The sequence below is a fragment of the Diceros bicornis genome, chromosome 8, assembly GCF_020826845.1.
Source record: "Diceros bicornis minor isolate mBicDic1 chromosome 8, mDicBic1.mat.cur, whole genome shotgun sequence".
Lineage (NCBI taxonomy): Eukaryota > Metazoa > Chordata > Mammalia > Perissodactyla > Rhinocerotidae > Diceros > Diceros bicornis.
In genome coordinates, this window is record NC_080747.1 from 15,262,231 (window position 1) to 15,282,864 (window position 20,634).

At 36.2% G+C, this 20,634-nt stretch overlaps 1 long non-coding RNA gene across 1 annotated transcript; it reads left to right on the plus strand.

Annotated features, from left to right (window-relative positions):
* Positions 1–2,678: 2,678 nt before the first annotated feature.
* Positions 2,679–5,719, plus strand: LOC131409297 (uncharacterized). The gene is made up of 3 exons (XR_009220896.1): positions 2,679–2,822; positions 3,893–3,973; positions 4,626–5,719. It is a non-coding gene; the product is annotated as an uncharacterized LOC131409297 (long non-coding RNA).
* The last annotated feature ends 14,915 nt before the right edge of the window (positions 5,720–20,634 follow it).

The following is a 20,634-nucleotide window of genomic DNA, read 5'->3' on the forward strand; positions in this document are numbered from 1 at the left end:
CAACAAGCCCATTTTATCAGAAGTTCTGTCTCTCTGGCCACATTCTCTGGATGGTCCTGCGAAGAGTTGCCCGACAAACATTTACATTTATAAGGGAAATCTCCATTTGTAAAGGCATCTCCCTCTCTGTTTTGGGAAGAGGGGGGATGGCCTCATTTCTAGAGACTTATCAATGTGGAAGGTGAGACCTTAAATCTGCATAATAACCTTACTCTTGTTTACTGTGCTTTAGTGGTAATCTCCTGTAACTGACTCCCCCCACCCCCAACATCTTCCTTGTCATTGGCTGAATATGGTATTTAAGATGAGAATTTCTGCTATTGTGTTGAGAAACACAGTGTCCCTGCTTTCTCCCATGTATACATGTTATTAAACTTGGTACTATTTTCTCCTGCTAACCTGTCTTGTTAATTATTTAGCCAGCTATAAGATCCTTAAGGAAAAGGGCAGAGGGAGATTCTCCCTCTCTCCCGATAATACCTAACCTACTGAAAACATCATAGCTTGGCCTAGCCTACCTTAAATGTGCTGAGAACAATTATATTTGCCTGCAGTTGGGCAAAATCATCTAACACAAAGCTTATTTCATAATAAAGTGTTGAATATCTCATGTAATTTATTGAATACGGTACTGAGAGTGACAAACTGAATGGTTGGATGGGTACAGAATGGTTGCAAGTATATCCATTGCTCACTCTCGTGATGGCGTGGCTGAGCGAGAGCTGCTGCGGCTTGCTGCCCCTGCCCAGCATCAGAAGAGAGTATCTTACTGCATACTGGTAGTCTGGGAAAAGATGAAAATTCAAAATGTGAAGTATGGTTTCTACTAAATACATATCTCTCTCACACCATTGTAAAGTCAAAACATCGTTAAGTGGAACAATTTTAAGTCAGGGACCGTCTGTATTCATTTTACCCAAACACTCTCTCATCCTCATTGTGCCTTTCTATCAGCTCTTGGCGGTCACAGTAAGGCAGAATGGGCTAGAGGGACACACAGAATCTTGACTTTGTAGTTGAGCTCCTCACTCAGCTCTTGCTCCTCAAGGCCTGCGTATGCATGGTTTCCAGCTCCAAGACAGAGTAGAGGCTGGGAGTAACCTGTGGGGCCCATTCCGGCCACACCCTCAGTAGCTATGGTAAGAGTAATAGGTGAACTAGATGGGGGGACTATATCATATAAAAGAGCCAAAGGTGGCCTTCAGGGATTGAGCCCTAGATGTTTATTTCTTCACCTCAGCCTGAGACTCATTAGTCCAAAAGCCTGCTGGCGCCAAGCTCAAATTTTTACACATACAATTATTTTAAAAATAACCCAACAAGTAGATTTTAAGACATTTAGAGCCTGCCTCCTTTGCATAGCCTGTGAAACCTCCGCTCACATCTGCTGGCCATTGATAAGAGAGAGCCCTGTGGTTATAAAACTCCTAAGCTTCAGAGTTCTCGGACTCAGAGACTCCCTGCCTTCTGCTGAGCAACATCCCCCAGACACGTGAGCCCCTTTTGGGTCTCCCTCTTCTTCTAGAGCTCCCTTACCCTTCTCTCCTCTGGATGGTGGTCCCCTGGGGGATGTCCCCTCTCACGCAACCCTGTGTAAGTGCTGCCCAGCAAAGCTTGTTAGGTGTTACCGCGTACCATGGTCACACCTTTTTCCTCCATCAGCCCCAAATCCCTTGAACAATCATCGAAGTTCTTTCTCAGAAGGGAAAAAAAAGATAAATTTATTTATTCCTGGCAAGGAAACAGTTATCAAAATTATATTCCTATTTTAGCCTTATGAATAAATTCATTTATATTATTACTCATTAAAAGAAATGAAAACTCTTTGTTTTTTCTTTTGTCCAAAACAAAGACACACATTTTCTTTTTTATGTTGTTTTGCTCCGTTTTTCACTCTAACTCACACTTTTGATCTCTTACCCTTTTTCCTTTTAAACAATCTCCTGGGCTTTTCTTCTACCTCCTTACGCATTCTCTTGAGGAATAGAGAGAATCCTAAAAAGGTATAAGTTTATGTAACACATAAAAGAGTAAAAAATAAGCCCAGAGAAATCATGCTGGAGTGTGAGCAGCGTGTTCAAACACATGCATCCTGGTCCGCAAGTTACTCAGCAAGAAAACCTGCTAAGTCAGCTTTCTGTGACCTCCATGCCCATATCTAGCACCAGGAGATTACGGCTATTAGCCTTATTACCAGTTTTTTTTTTTTTTTTCCCCTTTATTTCAACTGCATCCTTGATCACACGGGCTTTCTCTCAGCCACCGTTTGCAGGCTCCAGGTCTGGTCATTTCACTTGTCCCTCAGATACCACTGAGCTCTTCCATGGCTGTCAATCACAATTAGCATTAATAACGCCCTGGCCTCCCCGGGTGTTCCTCTCCTCCAGCTGGGATTGAATGCGGGCTTCCCCACAGCCCCAGCCCCCCAGTGCATCACGGAAGGAAGCTCTTGACTTTCATCTAGCTTGATTATGCAGGTATGAGTTTCCCATGGCAGCTGACTGAGATCTTCGTGGCAGCTTGCCTCCCCCCGGCATGTATGCTCTGTCACCAAAAGGCACTTTTAAGTCTTCCTTTGCTACACATCCTTTATAGCTCCTTGCTAGACAAAACAATTCCCTGAGGGAAAAAAGGACAGTGAAGGGGGGCAGGGTGTGGGGAACCACAAAGGAATCGAAGGGGAGGAACAGGAAGAGGAGTGGGCAACAACCTCCCTTCTCTTCAAGTACCCTAATTTAACACGCTGCTATAAAACTGCTACAGGGGACTCAAGAGTTTGCAAAAGCAGGAAACCACCATTTACCAAGCCTTTATTTAAAGAGGTAATTATATTGAATGCTTACTATTACCCTGATACTGCAGCGCATGTTTAAACTGCATCGACTCATTAAAAGTTGACCATGAATTAATTTGATGGTCACTATTATTTTCTTGTTTTACCCAAGAGTAAACCGCCAATAGTTATACCACCTAATTAGTGAAGATGGGGGCTTTTATTGTACTCCTCACACATGAAGCTTTCTCTTCCCCACATCTACAAGTTTATTCAACCTCATGGTAAATCTGAAATAGGCATTATACCCTAGTTTTAGATAAAGACTCTGAAATTTGGGAAGTTTGCTGTTTATTCCAGTATATGTATGAATGTACTATCCTTTCAAAGGAACTGTGGTATCCTGCAGAAAAATACAAGAAGTAAAATTAGATCCTCAAAATGTAGAGAGTTGCTACAATTTTAGACAGCAGGTAAGAGATGAAAAGGATTCAAGTACACATATGTATAGCTCCAAAACTCTCTCACCTTCCAATACAGCCTATTGACTCCCAAAAGGAGCCTAGCCAAAGGAGAACAAGGCAGTCTCAGTCTAGTAGGATATTTCTGGGTGAAATTTTTGTTAGGTGTTATTGATTCGTAATAGTTCTCACTAGAAGTGGTCATATTTGTTAGAGGACTCTTAAAATTATTTGAGCCCCTACCACAGATATAGGCGCATATGCAGCAAAAAATGAATGGAAAATCTGACAAATAACAACCCATTCCATTAAGAAAATAGGAATAAAAGCATTCTTCATTTTACTGGTCATCAAAATAAGTTTGTATTGAAGGGATCAGGTGGGCAGAGCTATTTAACAGGACCCGATCCTTGAGTTTTAAATTGTTACTTCTGGGTATTGGCTTTCTGATCACCAATATGTGGACCCTAACTAAATAACTACAGAAAGGAAATAATGCTGCCTGGAGCAATGCCAGCTGAGAGCGAAGGGGAGAAAGAAATTAGGGCACCTACTAAGCGAGAAAACCTGCTAAAAGCCAGATTCTCAGGTTAACATATGATCATGTTATTGGAGCATTTGATATATGGTTAATAAGGCCTGTTTTGCTTTATTGTAGCCTTTTCAAATTCCTATTTCCCATCATATAGTTGACTTGTATATGACTGAAATTTGACACCACCTTTACCATCCCATCCAGGTAGGAGTATTTCTTGCTTTATTTTTTAATGGGCAAATCTAATCCAGTATTTTAAAGGAATTATTTACAGACCTCTCTAGGAAAATTCATTTACCTGTCCTCTATTCATTTATATTCATATCAATAGCATAGCAATTACCAATATGCATTATCTTGGATTTTGAACATATATTTGTTTCCTACTAAGTGATGGAATTCCTAAAGGAAGAAACTCTAGTGTTATAATCTCTTTTACAAGTTTTTAGCTTTGTTCAAAGTTGTCAATAAACAATTGATAATTAATTAATTAGGTAAGGCATAGTTTACATTGGAAAAGTACTGAACGGCTTGTTGGCTACATTGTTTAAAGGACAGAGTTTACAGCAGGGAAGGAGTGGGAGTGTTTGATATATTCTGCTTGCTGGTGGAATCCATTCTATGCTCCAAGTGACTAGTTGCTTATGGATTGTGTCAAAGTGTTCTCTTCTTGCTATCTGGCTTTCATCGGGGTGTGGTCAATGTGAAGCACAGGCAGGTATCAGAAGGAGGGAGGGGAATGAGGTAAGAAAATCCACTGCCCTGGCTTCCTTCCTGTGGCGTCCCCACAGTTGGATGTGTCCCTCTACCATAATTCTTGTTAACCCCTGACCCTTTCCCTATCTTGCTCTTGCAGGGCTCCATAACGGCCCCCCTCCACTTCCTTCTTCAGACCCAAAGATGGGAAAATCCACTCCTGTCATCGGCCCCAGGAGTACTGTACCAATCCACATTCTATTCTCTACACCCATCTACACCCTTGAATATAGTCCTTTTACTAAACTCTCCTCAATTATCTAGCTCAGGAATGCTGTTTCTGGCTGACAAAGAAGATATTAAAAATATTTAAAAATATCACATGTAACACAACAATTATTTGCAGACTATCCCTGTATGGCAGGTGAATTGAGGTAACATGAAAATATAAAAAGCAAAAGCTGTCTCTTTATAAATTAAAGTTGAAATTCGAAAAATTCAGGTCCTTAACTCATGGCTTTCTCTACGTGGCCCCAAATAATAACTTCCATTTTTTTGTCCCTGTACTTCACTGATATGATTTGATTTTTTTACTGAGTTGGGCAAAGAACTAAGTATGGTTATATGAACATAGCCAAAATTCTCAATAACAGCAAATGGAAACACTAAAGGGTGGTAGAAGTTGAAACCACTACTGTCACCACTATACATTTATAAAATCAGCCAACATTTCTAAAGGACTTTCTCTTCCCAGTATCCAATTCCACAATGGACTCAGTGTAAACAAAGATCAAGGCACAGATAATCACACTCCAAAATTTCAATTCAATTGTATGAAATCGTCTAACATAAATTTTAGTCTTTTTTCTCAGCTGTCTTTCCTGGATACTTTCCAGTGTGTTATGAAGACAAATTGAAGAATCCAATTGAGAAGTGCTTCATGAATTTGTAGAATTTTTCATTAGGAAGCAAATAGAGGTGATTTGGTTAAGGAGTAGAGAATAATTTTTTTAAGTGTGATGAAAAAAACCTTGATTAATAGAAGAGGAAATTATGCATTATATGGAAATACATATTACCTGCCTTTAAGAACTATTCAAGTGTTCTTTTCCAAAAATATGGAGAAAATACTTCACTGATATTGAAATAGACTGTGAGTTCAATTTATGCCAGATTGACTTGACTTTTATCCAGTTAGCTAAACTAAATTTATTTCTATTGATACCATTTCTCGTTTCTAGTTCCACATATTCCGTGTGCTACTATTTTGACAATATAAAATTTAGAATTGTCTTCTATTGAATCTATATATGTGGTTGGGGGGATTTAATTTTCAGGCTATAAATATCAAAGTTAAGTAGTAATTAATCAATTTACATTCTTTTATTTCCCAAGTGCTTACTATTTTATGTAGAAATGATACACTTGTTTGTCTGATTGTCATTAAATGCTCAGAAAATATGCAAATTCTGTAATTTTTTTCAGAACATAAAAGTCAATAAAGTAAGCATTTATTGAGTAACTTACTTTTTATTAGTCATTATTCAGAAAATACATTATAGTTCTTACTATGTGCCAAGTAATACCTAAAAGAAAATGCAGAAGCCACATCCTAAAAATATTTGCACTGTAATGAAGAAACAGAAATATAACTAGATAACATAGTATGAAGAGCTTCCAGCTAAAAAAAATGTATATAAATAAAAAAGTTATATATGTATAATGTAAAGTAATAGATTTAGATCAAATATGTCATAGATTTAGATCATATATATCAACTAAAATTATAATATACAAAATAACTAAAGGTAAGGGCAATTATAGTAGTTAAGCTATGTTTGGTAATAAACAGTCCCCATCACCTACGTGACCTAACGTGACTGCATTTTATTTCTCTCTCACATGTGAGAGAGTATGTATTCAACATGTATGTTGAATGCAGACTAGCAGGTTGCTCTAGTTATTACAGACACCCAGGGGTTGTGGTAACAAAGGCTCGATCTTGACACATGCTTTAATAATCACCATGACCAGGGCATCCATGACAAATCACACACTGAATCTGAAAGCTTCTACCTGGAAGTGACACATTTTACTTCCCTTATGTCTCATTGGTCCAAACAAGTCATATGACCACACTTATCTTCAGAGGATGTGGGAAAGCACAATGTGCTTAGAATAGGAGAACTGAAATATTTGTTAAGAGCCCAAATTTAATACAGTGTTAAATCTGAATGTATGACTCAGAGAAAATTCCACAGGAAGGGTAATACTTGAAATAAATCCTAAAATAAGAGAAAGCATTTTTCCAGGAAACACTTATTAGTTATTTCAAAAAACTTTTGTACCCTGATCTATTCTATATGTCCTTTCAACTTATTATTTAATAATTGTGATAATAAATAAGGATGTCTTTATAATTATTAGCCAACATCTTTATACACATAAGAATTTTCTACATACATACATATGCTACAGATATATGATTTGATATGTTTAAAAATTCACTGGTATTTAAAAAAAATTTTATGCTGTGTCCATTGTCACATATACACACTAACACCAATGGTTTTATAAGATTACAAGTATGGGCTAAATTATTTTTTGAGAGGAATGGGTTTTCTCTCACGCAAAATATTTCCTCCTAGTTGCTTTGTTCTATGTCATTTTCAAAGCAAAACTAGATGCTATGATTTTGATTTATTTATTAAATGACCTTTCCGAGTTTTTTGATGTCCCAATGTACTGGAAGCCCTTTATAGAAAAAATAAAGGATAAAAATAAACGTACAGATAAAGTATTTTTCTTAGATAACAGAAAATTATGTTTTGCTCTTCTGAAATAGAATTTGAACTTGAAAAAGTTGGTGCTTCTTCAAATTTCAGAACTAACAGTGTAAAGTATACTCTGGACCTGGAAATTCAATTTACCAGTCAATTTAATAATGATCATTAGAAGGTAAATATTTTAGTTGAGAGAATTCATCTGTGGAATGAACTGTTGATATATATTTTAAATTGATCCAAAGTAAGTTTCAAATATAACAGTAGAAAGATTTTCAAAGGCTGTAGATTTATGAGAAAAGAGTTGCAGTCTTATTTCTATTTTCCTTTGGAAGATAATACTTTTTTTTTTTTTTTTTAGAGATTTTATTTATTTATTTTTTCCCCAAAGCCCCAGTAGATAGTTGTCTGTCATAGCTACACATCCTTCTAGTTGCCGTATATGGGACGCGGCCTCAGCATGGCCGGAGGAGCGGTGCATCGGTGCGCACCCGGGATCCGAACCCTGGCCGCCCTCAGCAGAACGCGCGCACTTAACCGCTAAGCCACGGGGCCGGCCCTGGAAGATAATATTTGACAGTGGGACTTTTGGTAATCTAGTCAGAGTTTTCTTTAAAAGCCATTCTCTTATCTTTTTTTCCCAACTATTCAAAAAAAAATTGCTGTCAAAATCCCACCAGTTTTTCCAAGGGAATCAAGTTGATTTCCATCTTCTACTACAGACACAGCTCCCTTTTCTTTATGAAACTCCCTCTTCTCACTTTATTCCCTATTTTAATACTTGTTCTCATTTCCTCCAACTATCTGCTTCTCTTCTCTCTAGTCAGACTACAATTTCCTGCCTGAATATCCTGACTTTTATTTTTTATTTTAATTCTATCTTTGGGTTTGCAAGTTTCCTCTCTTGTGTTTCAGTGAAATGTTACTGGTTTCTCTTTCAAATTCCTTGGTGAAAAGAAATCAGAAATTTCAAGTCACTGTCTCCTGGATACACTCAGAATATGTGTACACAGCCCTTGGGATGCTCACGAATAAATATTATTGTACTTATAGTACAGATGAGGAAATTGAGGTTGAGAGAAATAATAATTATAAGAAAACTAATTATAATAGTTAACCTCTTTCTATCTTCTAGGCATTGTGATATGTCTGTTACAGGAATTATGTCATTTAATCCATACAATAGTCCTAGGAGCTAGGTTTTATCTCTATTTTATAGGAGAAAATAAAACTCAAAAATATTAAATAATTGGCCTACAGAGTGTGGACTCTTAACTATTACTCTATAAAGAGGTCCCCAAAATGGTATTCACAAAATGAGTCATAGGAAATTTACCATAATCTCTATTATTTTTATGAATCTTTCTTTCTTTTTTTTTTTTTTTAAAGATTTTATTTATTTATTTTACCCCCAAAGCCCCAGTAGATAGTTGTATGTCATAGTTGCACATCCTTCTAGTTGCTGTATGTGGGACACGGCCTCAGCATGGCCGGAGAAGCCGTGTGTCGGTGCGTGCCCGGGATCCGAACCCGGGCCGCCAGCAGCGGAGCGCGCGCACTTAACTGCTAAGCCATGGGGCCGGCCCTGAATCTTTATTTCTGAATTGAACTTAGCTCTCATATCAGGTTCATATATCAAAAACCAAAATATGGCATGTGGCATGTTCATGACTCCTGAGGTAAAGATGGTTTCTTAGCTTTTTTCAGGCTGTTATAAGAAAATACCACACACTGGGTGGCTTATAAACAACAAAAATCTATTTATAAAAATTCTGAAGTCAGGAAGTCCAAGATCAAGGTGCCAGCGTGGTTGCATTCTGCTGAAAGCCCTCTTATTTGTTCATAGCTGGTGCCTTCTCTCTCTGTTCTCATATGGTGGACATGGCAAGGGATCTCTCTGTGGCCTCTTTTATAACAACACTAATCTCATTCATGAGGGTGGAGCCCACATGACCTGAGCACCTACTTCTCAAAGGCCCCACCTCCTAATACCATCATCTTTGGAGGTTGGGATTTCAATGTATGAATTTTAAGTGGACACAAATATTCAGACCTTAACAAATGGGAATTTCACCACACAGATAGTCTAATAGTTGGGATCATCACATTTTTTTCATTTGCTTTCAGCACATTGAGATGCATCATAGTTAAATTACCAATAGTTAAATGAATTTACAGAATATATCATTTTAAATACTATTATTTTTTAATAATCTACTTTGTCATGACATAGGAAATGATTATAAAATGATATTTAGAAAGTTTTAGAAGTTTGTTGGTCTTTTCATGGGAAAGAACTTATGAGAATTATCCACCTTCAAGATAAACTGTGCAATTTTTTTCACTTAAAAGACGCAAGTGTTTCAATTTGCTAACATTCTTATGGCATTGTAGACATTAGTTACATTCATACCCTTTCCATTTAACTCTGCGTGGCTTTTACTATAGGTGGAGAGTAGTTTCCAATGCCGTCATGTTGGACTTGGTTATGTGACATTCTGTGCTTAATGTAATGTTAGTAAACATGATATGGGCTTAACCATGTGGGTATAATTTGCCTTGCCCTTGTGAACTCCTATGACCTGCTATAGGAAAGTGATATGAGTAACTTCTGATTAAAAAAAAATAATTAGCAAACATATGCAACAGAGTTGACCCAACCCACAGTTCAGAGCCAAGACTAGTTGATCATAAATCAGAGCCACAACTGACCCACAGATTCTATAAATATTTGAGATTGTCAAGCAGCAAACCTAATACAGATATGAAGTTGTAGTCAATGATATGTTGACTAGCAGATGTTTTTGAAAATATAAACACAGAAAATCTGTCCCTTCAAGAGAAATGAGTAGCCACATATTGAGAATGGCATCCTTTATAGGACTTAGGGAATTTGCTATTATACTTTGTCAAGTTAGACCAGGGATTCCAGTTCATACTGATGTCATTATTCTCATAGACACTGATTCAGAACTTGACAATGTTTTTATAATTAGTTTAGTATATTAGTTATTCATGAAACTCTTCTTCATTTTACTCCTGTGAATTTTAGTCAGATCCCACATGGTGGGTTCCCAATCCCTTCCTCTTTTAATCTATAATGTCTTTATAACTTAAATAATTCATGTCTCTAAGTCAATTCCAAGTGCCCAAGCAGGTAAAATTTTATTGATAGCATTGCTTTTGTATTTTCCTATGTTTATATTAACTTCCTTTTTTTATTCCAACAATCATATTGGAAACATATATGACATGTAGATTATGAATGGGGGCTCTGTAATTAGACTTTTTGGATTCAATCACAATTACTAAATCTTGTTAAGCTACAAATGCTTGTTCTTGCATAGCTTAATATTAATATTTGCCTCTATAGTCATTGTCACTGCTACACGAGTCAATATCTTTCTTAGCACAGTGGTTGGCACACAGTAAGTGCTCAGTGGGCAGTGTGGGAGACTGTGGGAAAGGGGGACTATAAGTCAACAGACAAGCTCTTTGGTTTAGCATCCAAGGACCATCACAATATGGTCCAAACTTGCCTTAAGAAACATATACTACCAGATATACTGCATCATCCTTATACACTAAATGCCATTCAGATCATTCCTCCTTACACTGGTATGTGCTTATTTATTCTGTCTATAATATCTTTGTTCTTCTTTCTTTAGTAGCCTAATTTCTCTTCTTTAAGATTCAACTCACATATTACCTCCTCTGAGAAACCCTCTATGTCTCTATCTGTGAGGCATTAGTCATTTCCTCTTCATTGTTTCTATAATTATTTTTACTCTGAGTCTCTATGTGAAACATCCATCAAATGGTCAGCAACAAGAATGTTTGAGGTCATTTTCATTTGCCTCAATAACACTAATGCCTATGACCATGCTCAATATGTATTTATTCAATGAATGAATGCATGCATGTATGCAAAAACAAATGAGAATGATTTTTCACTTTTCATGAAACAAATACTATCATGAGAAGCATCCCGACATATTTGTATTTCCTGCCAAAATAAACAAACACAGAACTTTCCATAAATTTCATTATCCTTGGGTCTATATGTCCAGAGATCTCTGAATACCATAGAAACCCTTCCAAGTATTCTTTTAAACAATTTTAAGTGAGTTCATCCATTATTTATAGTTATATAGTTTCAATATGTTGGATCTTGTTATTTTACTCAAAATGGCTCTATCAGTCTGTCATATTTGACATCTCAGGTAAATATTAATCATTTTAAGAGTGTCTGTGAATTTTGCTGTTCTTGCTATACTCTCTAAATTGGATATTCTCTATCCACATTTGGAGAACACAGTTGGATGTCTTTACAAAGTCTTGAATAATTTTTATACTAATTTAACTGTGATAGACTAACTCCAGCATCCAGATAGCCTCAATATTTTTAGTGCTCAATGAGGCATTTTTCGTCAATGTTATAAAGCTTACAAAATTCAGAAATGAACATCTGCTATTCTCTCCATCTTCACTAAATAAGAAATTCAATTCCAGGAGAAAATCAGAAAACTCTCCAGCATTAGGTGCCTCTCCATATTGTCTTTTATTTCACTGATGTCTGCAATTTAAATGTGTGTGTAGAGTTTAATCATAATAATAACATTGTCAGATTTTGTACTTACTATGTGCCAGGCATTGTGTAGACTTTAGGCAAAATACTCATTAAATTCTAAGTTGACACTAAGAAGTTGCTTTCTTAATCTTCATCATATATAGATAGTTGGATTTGACAGGTAGATAGATAAATAGATGTAAAGTCTCAGATAAATTAATTTGCCTACAGACATATTTAATAAGCATCAAAACCTGGCTTTGAATTCAGTTCTGAAATATTTCAAACCCCTTAATCATTTCACTGTACCATATGGCCCTTTCTGCTATTTTGCACTTAAAAAGAAGAACTTAGTTGTCCACTTTAAGTAGGTAATAAAATATTTCATAACCAAGACAGTTCCAGCCATATACACACACACACACACACACACACACACACACACACTGACTGACTTTGGTCCCCATTCCCCAAACTTGGCAAGTCTTGATATGCAGTTATAACATACCAGGAATAGCCTAGAAGGCCAGAGGGTAATTTTCTCCTGATGTTCTTTTGATATAGGTGAGCAGGGAAAGCAAAAAAGATTTCAGTCTTCCTCTTATTAACCAAATGAACATCTGAGCAACCTGCTTGAAACAAAGTCTGATGTAATTTATGTCTCTTAGCAAAGCTCTGCCCAAAGCACTGTTAAAAAAATGAATGAGGATATTATTACTAAAAGTTAACAAAAATATAGATCCTTGATACAATAATTTAAATAGAGTTCATGACGTAACTTAAGTATATGATGAGTGTAAAATGGGAGAACAAAAGTGATGTATTTCACATATGTTGATCAGAATATTAACTTTTATCAAAGTGGATATATTTAAATAGTTTTACTCACAACTAGTCTAATAGATGACAACCAATGTAAAGTATCATATTAGCTTAAAAATTTCATTAGCATAAAATTAAACATAATTTTAAACTATTTTAAAGTGCAATATAAAATAGAGTTCAAAATTCAGTTTTGCTATGTGCTAGATATATGAACTTGGGCAAGTTATTCAACCTCTTAGTGTCCAGTTTCTTCAACTTAAATTAATAATGTCTACTTTACAGTATTTTTGTAGGGGTTTCATGAATTGAGAGAAGTGTCTAGTATATTAAGGACTATATAAATGTTAGATCTCATTTTTATTCTTTATTAAAGACCGGACTTTTTTTCTACACCATGATCTCCAGCCACATTGACTGGGTGGGGTGGATGAAGACGATGGTATGCAAAGGATAATTTCTAGCCCCTTTACCAGGACTTTTCTGGCACCAGGAGTTTTCCATGAAGGCAGTCACTTTTCCTTGGAAGTTCTTGCCTTTCAAAATTAAGCAGATTAAGACAACCTTCTAGAAATCAAAAAACCAGTGGGAATAGGTTGTCACAATGGGAAGAGTATACATATTATAATCCAAATGACCTACTTTCAAATTCCATTTCTGAGTGTGATCTTAGATGAGTAACTCTGAATTTTGGTTTCTTCATCTGTGAAATGGTATTTGTTTAAACTATTTTTCAAGATTATAACATGCAGAATCTTAGCAAAGTTATAATATCTGCCAGAGAATTTGATATCTCTTTTTTGATTTCAATATTCCTACTCATCAACTACTGTCCTCCCAAACAACCTGAAATTGCATGGCTTAGTGATTTAAATCTTCCCTCTCTGTTCCCAGAGAAATGGGTGTTGGACAGTAGTAATTTGCAGTATGGTGTAGCAGCCGCAGCACTGAAAGAAGCATACAGATCTTGAGTCAAAATTCTAGCTGCTGCACACTCTCATGCATTGGGACTTGAGGAAAGAAATAGATTTTTAAGCCTTTCAGTAGCCAGGCTGAGTTTATAATAATTATTATGCTTAATCATAATGAAGACCAAATGAGAAAATGTAAGAGAAAATACATTCAAATTTGTAATGTGCTATACAAATGTAATAGATTGGGTTATATTTGCTCGGGGACCCAATGAAGCAAGCTCCATTCAATTGGAATCCAGCAGGCACTGCTAGGGAATATCATTGCGTATTTGGCACCCTCAAATTAAAACAGGAACTGTTAATCTGTCTCCAAGTATTGTAAGGTTCGTTCACGATTCACTCTGCTCAAGCTTCACTGTTAACAGATCCATTGAAATACATCCCAGCCTGCTCAGCATAGTTTATTTACCAAGCTCACTGCACAGGTTGCATATGATATGGAGTCATCCATTAGGGACACATACTATATTTCAGGCTCTGCTTTTTTTAGCAAGAAAAATTTTGTTGCTATCCTGTTTCCAGGTGAAAACTCTAACGTTGTAACGCTATCTTATGTTTATACCAAACAATAAGCAACACTATAACACAAGCAACTTAGTCTTTATTTCAAGGGTACCAATTACAACAGTAAAGTCAAGAGATGGTGTATTAGTTTACTGGGCTGCCATAACGAAGTGCCACAGACTGGGTGACTTAAACAACAGAAATTTATCGTCTCACAGTTCTGGAGGCTAGAAGTCTGAGATGAAGGTGTCAGAGGCCTGGTTTCTTCCCTGGCCTCTCTCCTTGGCTTGCAGATGGCCATCTTATCCCTGTGTCTTCACATGGTTCTCTCTGTATGTGTCTCTGTGTCTTAATCTTCTCTTCTGATAAGGATATCAGTCATATTAGCTTAAGGCCCATTCCAATGACCTTACTTTAACTTAATTATCTCTCTAAAGACCCAAATACAGTCACATTCTAAGGTACTGGAGGTTAATTTTTGGAGGACACAATTCAGCCCAAAACAGATAGTAATGCAATTGCAAAGCAAACCCTTATAAGGGAATTTGATGAACTATTTTAAAACATCTTATACACTTACTAAAATAACAAAAGTTCAGCAAACATTTACTAAATATCGACTTAGGGCAGAAAACTACACTATTCTCTGAGAAATAATAATGTGGAGATACACGTAAAATTAAAATCAGAATTCTACAATTTTTAATTATCTTCATAACTACCCTAAGATATTATGCCATTTTAGGAAAAAGTAAACTGAGGTAAAGAGATTAAGTCACTTGTCCAAAATCATATAAGTAGTAGGTGGCAGTCCTGATAATCAATTCCAGAACTATTGAACTCCAAAGCCCATAATTTTTTGTTTTATTTTTGTTCTACTGAGCTGATTCTATAGGAAAACATAAGGAGGCTGGAGTAACCAACCATTATTAAAGAATTCAAAGAATAAAATATTTACAGAGGGGTTGGTTTCAAGGGTAAGCTTTAGAGTATGACCTTAAAACTCATACCCATGAACCACTGCACTCCCAAACGACCCTAAATTGTGCAGCCCAGTGGTTCAAAATCTTTTCTCTCTGGGCCCAGAAGGATGGGTGCTGGGCAATAGAACCTCTGGTGTGGTTTAACAGCCAGAGGATTAGAAGATGAATCCAAAAATTTCAGAGGGAGGCAAGAAATGTGACACTACAAGCTGAAAGGAGAGAATGAAGAAATCATTGGCCTGGGAGGACAACGGTGAGATCAGGAAGCAAGGAATAACCTGACTCATTGATATGCCTAGAGAAAGATGGTGTGAAATGACCTCAGAAAATCAGCTCAAGGACACATTTTGCAGGACATCGAATGCCACGTTAAGGGATTTGTATAGCAGTTTCTAGGCCAGTGGTTCTAAACATTTGTTGTGCAAAGGGAACACTTGGAGGGCTTGGGACCCACCCTTAGAGCTATTCGTCTTGTACCCCAGAAAATTCTGAGGCCAGGCTTCCAGATGTCACACACCGAGAACTATGTCTGTAAGCAGTGTGTAGCCAGGAGGAGTTAGTGAGCAGGAGAGTGACAAATACTGGCAAATGAGGATTGGGAAGCTGGGAGGCCAATTAGAAGATTATTTCAGCAGATGTGAAGGTGATTATAAATTCGAAATATTTCACATTTTAATACACGTAGAGTGTTCTTTTATTCAACTTAACGGAAGGAAAGTTATTTGTTATTTTAAGCAAAGATTGAAACTGTGTTCAATCCCAAATAATCTCAGAAAGCATTTTAATTCTCTGTAAGCATCTTGGCTGCTTATCGGATTGTTTTTCCTTTAGCTTAAATCTAATAAGATAATAAAGCCACTAAGAAAGGATTAGTGATCCCCGACCTGTTCCTCTAAGATGTTTTTACCACTAGTATTATGAATCAACTGAGCTGATTTAAGTAAAATAAACGACATCCTTTACTTTGTTTAATCTGGCAGTCAGGAAGACCAAGGTCTTTCTTAATGTTCCTGCCAAAGTTTCCATTGAGTTCAAATCAGTTCTCCTCTTGAAGGGACATGGCTTCCTTTTCTAGTAGTCTGCCCTGTTTCCAAGAGCAATTCGGGAAGAAAGTGAGGTGGCCAACTCAAGAGCATAAGTATAAAATTGCCCACAGATACAGGAGCCTCTGTTAGTCAGATTGCTATCGCAATAAAAGCTTCTAGGTAACTAGATTTTCTCATTAACAAAAAGTTACCTAATCATGTACTTCTTTTGGTTCAACTCATGTTTAAAATCATGAGGAAGAGAATAATTTCTATTCATGTCTATAATTGTCCTATCAGAAACAGCACCTACAAGAGTTTCCCCCAGAATGGGTACTCAAAACAAAAGAACAACTATTGAACTGGACTTCTGTCTTCATATATTCAGTCTAGTGAATAATATTCAATCTCCTTGCAGTAGAGAGATTCTAGTCTCTCTCCTCTCTACAACTCTATGAATATCTTCTATTAATAAAGCATTGCTATAATTATGGAAATAATATATGTTTTTCTAGAAAATTTAGAAAATATAGACAGCAAAATAAAAATATCCGCATTCTCGCTAGAAAGAAATAAACATTTTTATAAAATATCCTTAACATATTTATTTGTTTAAAGATATGCATTTTGGTTTTTTGCATATCTTTAAACCCATATATTCAAGAAGAATACATATATGCATAAATATGTGTACAAACATGCAGACACATATCCATATGTACATAGTTTATGATACAAGGCTGATGCCCATATATGACTTTTGCCTAGTACAGCAAGTTTTAGCCAAGGGGTTTTTACATGGTATTACTGATTAGAAATAATAACTCCCTTTCAGCCTTATATCAAACTGTGTTTCATTAAAGATAATGTATCCATTAATTCATTTACTTATTTATTCATTTATTGACTCACTGCTCTATCTAAAACCCTGTGGTCAACATTGTTGGGAATATACATATGCAAAGTGCACACTCTCAAGCCTCAAATAGTTAGCTTATAAAGCAGTTTCTAGGCTTGTGAAAGAGTCAGTTTTGTCTTTTACCCAAAGCCTCCCAGTAGGGCCCGCGCAGTGTACATAACTCATTTGCTGAGAAGGCTTATGATTCTTCACAATACGGTGGGAATTCTCAAGTACTAAGCAAAGATACCAAAAAACCTTCGGCTTCCACTGTGTGGCCTGTATGCTTCTCATGTTCTTTCAAGGATATTTTGCAACCACGCAAATCAGAAATGTCTCAAGAGCGAGTTCAGTCTTTAACATGCCTTTTATTTGAGGACTTGGGTGACAGATGGCTGTATACATTAGGGAAGAATTCAGGAACTGGAGAAGTTCTTGGGCCACTCAACAGCAAATATTTAGCCTTTGGGAGAAGAGATGTATCCTCATTCTCCAGTGGTTACTTACTGGGCTTATGGATCCTGGGGGTCAAGAAAATAGATAATCATTCTATTTTTATTTTTAAGGCCAGAGAGAGTAACAAACAAAACACTGACTTCTATACTTATCAAATAGTACTGTCATGATTTATTTACTAGTGGTCTGGTTGAAATAATTTTTTTAGGCTATTAGACTTTTTTGTATCTGTTCAATAAAACCATTTTTGAAATGAATATAGCTGATTTCAATTTGAACTGGTTTTTGATTTTTTGTTTTATTTTAGAAGCTTGGTCCAATTTTTGTAGTTTAGATTATTTGAGGACTTAATAAAATATTTTGTTCCAATCTGATTTCTGCTTCTAGATTTCTTAGATAAAACTTGGAGGTCACTTTATTCTGATTTGTCTTCAAAGATAATGCCATACTAAAAACTGAGAAATTTTCTATTGAATTGTGTAGAATGCTTTTGAATAAAATTCACCATTCACTCATTCATCCAATAAACACTTACTCTATGTATGTCTACAATGCATCGGATTCTGTGTTAGATACTGAATGCTGGACTAGTTGAATAAGATATGATCACTCAAGATAACACAGGACAAGATGCTTTGCATGAGTATGCATATGATGCCAGGAAAATACAAAACATGGATAGCTTATGTAAACGTATGGTATTCTGGAACTGTTTTTTGAAAAGAATAGGATGCAGGAAGTATGGCAAATGAACTACCACGACATGTTTGGGAGCTATGGAGTAGCAGAGTATGCTAGGTGTAAAGACTGGGCATGTTGAAGTCATGAAAGGAAAGAGAGTTAGGAAGGAACCTCTGTGTTAGAGGAGAAGGAGAGAGCCAGATGAGAGGGGTATCCTAGCAGGAAGGACAGGCAGAGGGAATTTGGGGAGGGCAGCTACAAGGTTGGGGGAATTGGGGTTATTCCTTCAGACCTACCTTAGGGAAGTGAGCGCCTCAGGGAGCTGGCTGATGCAGGTGAGCGCTTTGTGGCACACCTGGTACAGAGGCAAGGCCCAGAAAATAAAGGTAGCTAATGTCATAATAATATTTTTATTAGAATGTTCTGATTGTAACAATAACTTTTTTTCATTAAAAAAAAAGTCTTTGCAAGCTATGCCACAAAGGTGCTATAGCAACTGTGAAGATACTGTTTCAATCAGTTTCATATTCAGGATTTTGGTCCTCATTAGACTTTTCATAAACAAATATGATAAGGTGATGATAATTAACAATAATAGGATTTGAATCATGCTTCTCTACAATTTTCTCATGCTATTCCCTTTTCCTGGAATGACTTTGCCCACTATTTCTATGTGAGAAAATTCATGCTCACCTTTTAAAACTGATTTCAAGATCAGTGTTCTAGGGCGCCTTTTCTTGATTCCTCTTCCCCCGGCAGCCACACCCTTCCTTTGTGCCCTCTAATGCTACATTCATACCCAGTTCACTGCAGTTGCACTGACATTGCGTCTGGCAGGTTCCTTCACTGATCTATGAGATTCATAAGAAAGGGAAAGTGACTAATTCATCTTTGAATGCCATATGTCTAGCTTATGGAATAATATGGAACAGAGAGTCAATCAATGCTTGATGAAAGAATGAATGAGTCTTAAGCCTTTCTAAAGAAAGATTGGCTCCCTAATCAATACTGTTTTACCTCCTTTCTCTCTTGGCATCAAAACTGTCGTCAATTGGATTATTTTAAAATACATTATATGCTCTGTTTTCACAGGCTTATTAAATAATGCATGTATATTGTCAAAAGTTTAAGAAATTCTGAAGAGCAAAGGGCAGAAAAAACATACCAGAATCCTACCACCTAGAGATAATCAATGGTAACATTTTGGAATACGTGCTTATAAATTTTTAAATTTTATTGTGGAAAGGTGGATTTTGTTTTGTTTTGTACTGTATGTGTCCTTGGCAACCAGTTTAAGTAAACTTAATATATCAAGAAAATGTCCAGTTTATTAAAATTCCTTTCTCATTCAATTTTCTAATAACTGCATGATATTCTATCATGTGGGTGTGTTATAATTTACTAGCCATCTTCTGTTTTAGGACATCCTATGTTTTGTTTTGTTTTTAAAGAACCTCTTACTGTAAAACTTAAGGATGTGAAGAAGATTCTGTTACCTATATCTTTGATTGCACCTATAAATGATTTTTTAATGAGGTTTATGTAGAAATGACATTGATAGGTAAAGGGAGTGCCAGAATTGAAGCCTTTTGCATATATTTCTAAATTGCCAACTGGAAATGTTAAATAATTTATACCACCATCAGCAATGACTAAGAACATGAATTTGCTTAAATAGTTTTATATTATCATTAAAAAAACATCAATTTGGTGAAATAGGCATATCATTTTTAAATTTGCATTTTTCTAATGATAGAGAAGTTTGGATATTTCCATATTATTAGACAATTATTATTCAGTGTTCAATTATATGTTATAATTATACAATTATTATAAATTTGCAAATTTAATGTTATCTATTGAATTGCTGTCAATTGTTTATTTATTGTGATTTCTATTATTTATTTATTTATTTATTTGTTTTGTGAGGAAGATCCGCCCTGAGCTAACATCTGCCAATCCTCCTCTTTTTGCTGAGGAAGACTGGCCCTGAGCTAACATCCACGCCCATCTTCCTCCACTTTATATGGGACGCCGCCACAGAATGGCTTGCCAAGCGGTGCGTCAGTGCGTGCCTGGGATCCGAACTGGCCAACCCCGGGCCGCTGCAGCGGAGGGCGCGCACTTAACTGCTTGCACCACCGGGCCGTCCCCAGTGATTTCTATTTTTTAAGATAACTGTAATACATTGCATAGATTTTCCCCATTTGCATTCTAATGCTGATGGATTGGCCGCAATTCACATAACAGCTAAATAGTGGTAATGACACTGGGTATCCTTGTGTTTTTCTCTGAATTCCACTCGAATGTGAATGTCTTTATAGTATTATTCGTAATTTATACCAGCTTTAAAGCTCTGAGATAGATTATCTTCTCTCTTATAAGGAAATATCATTTATTCTTGTTTCATTAAATTTTATTTGGGCATAGATGATGCATTTTATTAAATATTTTATACATTGAACTAGGTGTA